Source organism: Dipodomys merriami, unplaced genomic scaffold (genome assembly GCF_024711535.1).
Source record: "Dipodomys merriami isolate MVZ:Mamm:240054 unplaced genomic scaffold, mDipMer1.0.p SCAF_18, whole genome shotgun sequence".
Classification (NCBI taxonomy): Eukaryota; Metazoa; Chordata; class Mammalia; order Rodentia; family Heteromyidae; genus Dipodomys; species Dipodomys merriami.
This window is the reverse complement of record NW_027203159.1, coordinates 446485-450261: the sequence shown is the minus strand read 5'-3', so window position 1 is coordinate 450261 and position 3777 is coordinate 446485.

The following is a 3777-nucleotide window of genomic DNA, read 5'->3' as shown; positions in this document are numbered from 1 at the left end:
GCACCACTTCCGATTTTCTGATGGTTTATTGGAGATAAGAGTTTCAAGGATTTTCCTGCCCGGGCTGGCTTTGAACCATGATCCTCAGATCTCAACCTCCTGAGTAGCTAGGATTACAGGCATGACCCACCGGCGCCCGGCTGAGAAGTCATATTTTGAGAGTTTGAATGTTAATCTTTATTAAAAGGCTAGAGATTGAATGGTGGACTACTGTCTCACAGTCCCTCTGCCAGCAAATATACTTAACACTGCTGGGAAACTAAGTCTTGAAGGCTGGAGTGGAACAAAAGAACAAAAACAATACCATCAAATCAATTCAGTTCCACCTTGGTGCTGAAGTTGTACTCCATGATGACCAGCGAGGAGCCAGGAACCAGGACAAGGACACAAACACAGAGGCATGGCATAATGGCACATGAGCTGGTCCAGATCAAGGAGCAGAGTCACAGGAAACTCGCAGTCCCAGGGACTGGACTGACAAGTTTAGTAAACTATCATTCAGGTCACAACCCTTGCCTCCAGAAATTCAGGTTGCTAATCATCTGGGTGGGAGGGGCTTCAACTTCCTCCACCATGAAGATAAGATGCCAGACCCTACATCCATCATGTGGCCAAGATGCCTAAGGATAGACCTGCTCTCACCACTTCAGAATGTATTAATCAGTTTGCATTTTTATCCTGAATCATGCTACTTGTTATATTTAGTAAGCTTTTTGGAAAAACAACTTTATAGCAAGAAAAGAAAAGCCATATTTCATCTACCTTTTCTCTGTTTATCGGAGTATTTAAGTTTGACAATGTATCACATAGTAGCACTTTGTTCACAATACAACATTTCTGATATCCTAAATGTGTTATAGTACTGGCACTTTCATTTACCATCTTCCATATTACTTTTAAAAACTTGATGGCCATGGAAAATGTTTGAAAATGTTTGAAGAATGTATAATTTCATAATGTATATTTCCAAGTTACAAAGTTATTTGTGGCAAAAAGAGATTACACTAATTGAAGCCTGAATGTGATTACTTTGTTGACAAAGAAGTATCTTATGGTGATATACAGAAGGGATTCTGAAATTAAATCTTCAAAATTCTGATCTCTACCACTTACTAGCTAGTGAAAATTAGTCTACATGTCTGGATTTCAATTTATATTTTCTGAAAAATGGTGCTCATAGCTTTACCTGCTGGTTTAGGCTATGAAGGGCTTGGATTTCCCAAAGCAATATTCTGTTAGCTGTAGAAAACTGTTAGAATAAAAATAGATTATTACCTTTCAGTAGTAATCATAAATTTGAATTGAACTAGTTTCTAATTATCCACCTCTCCTTCTCAACTTTCTTTTCTCACTATTGTCTTGTCTCTTCTCCCTCAATTATCTCCCTTTTCTGTCTCTCTATTTCTGACTCTGACTTTTTCCATACCCCCTTTGATCCATAACACAGGTTCAAAACAGTAATCTGTTTATGGATTTCTTATTAACTGTGAAACCTACTAGAGCACAGACTATTTTGTCATTACATTTTATTTTTAAGAACACTCAAATTCAGTTATCACATGGATCTATAATAAAGGTTTACATTGACATAAATAATATTCTTTCTTATAACTAAAATATGTACACTCCTATTTTTGTTTTACATTTTGTGTATTGCATAAAATACCTTTCCATTCTGAATTTTTTTGTTTGTTGTGTTGTTGTTCTAAATATACACATACCTTTAGCCTATTGAGTGCCTGTTTGTAAACTGATGAATGGAAATACCAAATATGTAATTAATATAATTTTACAATAGCTTATTAATTCTTCAATTCCCAAATTTTGTGAATGTGTGAATTTCAGAACTGGTTAAATTAATAGAGGAAAGTGCATACATTAATTAAGATTCCCCAATAAAGGACAAGCAACCTTTTTGAGGGCTTGTTTCAGCATTCTCCCATCAACCATTTTCTCTCTTCATCTCTTGATATTCCTAGAGGAATTTCCTCCGGAATTTAAGGCAGGGAAGGCAACAGTAGCAAGCTTACCAATAATTTTAAATGCAGTTTATACTGGATGTCACCGACAACCAAATAATTGTTTTTTCCATGCTAAGAAGTCTGTCAAGAAATATTACAGGTGAGCAAAGTTAGAACAAGAGAAGATCAAGTCAGCTTCCAGCCCAACACAGACTTCTGAATCATATAGTATAAGGGCATATATTTTTATGGGAAGCACCTTTTACTTGCAAAGTAACTACTACACACAGGAAAGAGAATGTTTTTACTAAATTTTTACTAAATTAGTTGAATTATTTTAAAATTCATAATTCAATTTTCAAACAGATTTGTTACAAACCCAATCCTGTTACTTACATTCCCTAATACTCATTATTGGTTATTTAAAGACAAAGACTAAATGTGGATAAAATTGCATTGAAATCCATACAATTTCTTCTAGGTTTCAATAGAAACACAGAAAACTGACTCTGAGACTGAGACAATTACTTGTTGCCAAACCCACTTGAACACACTCTGAAGAGTCTATTCATTCAACAGCAACATTTATTTCCCAAATGGACAGGGCAGATTCATTTGGAACAACTACTATGATCTGGAAGTTACAAAGAAGTCACTTTTCTCTGACCAAGTCTTTATTTGACACATGTGGAGATCTTTTGGTGAATTTTATGTGTTAATTTCCTTTCTTCTCTCTCTCTCTCTCTCTCTCTCTCTCTCTCTCTCTCTCTCTCTCTCTCTCTCTCTCTCTCTCTCTCTCTCTGTCTCTCTCTCTTTCTCTCTCTCTCTCTCTCCTTCTCTCTCTTCTTTTTTCATCTTCTGTTTTTAAGCAAGTTGCAGTTAATTCTGACACAGCTTTCTCCCAAATACAGATCGGAATGATAAATCTTTGTGATATTGTAAAGCAAAATTTACAGTTGGAAAAACAGGAATTAAATTGAAATTAATTCCATAGTGTTCTGCTACTCCTTAATTCTGAATATTCTCTAGAGAAGAAATACCAGTTGATTTACTCTTTGGTGAGAAAATGTACATTCAGAGCTCTGTTGTTTAGAAATTCAAAAATATAGATAAAATCTGTTTACAATATTCATTAAAGTTGAAGAAAAATACGGAATATAGAGGGAAATATCACTCTTTGGGTATATTATGATTTCCAAATATGAAAATAGGAACTTATTTGTATAGAAAGAGACTTTGGAGTTACTACTAAATTGTGTTTGTGATCTAGAATTAATCCTGTAGTTAGTTCCACTAAACTATGACATACCAAATTTCAAATTTCAAAATTAGTAGAGAACAGATAATATCAAATGTATATTTAGTGTGGAAAATTTTAGTATATATGTATATGTATTTTATATAAAAATGAACTCGTGCATATTTTCAGTAGGCTAGTTTACATCAAATAGATTGTTTCTAATTTCATGCAATCTAGTGTCAGTTTCTACTTTGTAAAACTAAGTTATCTGGGCATTAGTTAAAATATAATTGTAAATTTAGACCAGTTAAAATTTTCGTATTTGATTGAGTATAAATTGGAATTTGTTATTATTGCTGATTGTAAGATGTTACTAAAATACTACAATTGACAAGTCTGGCTTACTTACTGTACAGTTTATAAACTATGTAGCATATTTATTACATACCAATATCAGTTTTACTAGAATATCAGAATTATACTGATATAGTTACTACTTAGTGCTGGTACAGTTGCAATACACTTCATGAGAGGCCCTATGTAGATCTCTCTCTCTTTCTCTCGTTCTCTCTCTGT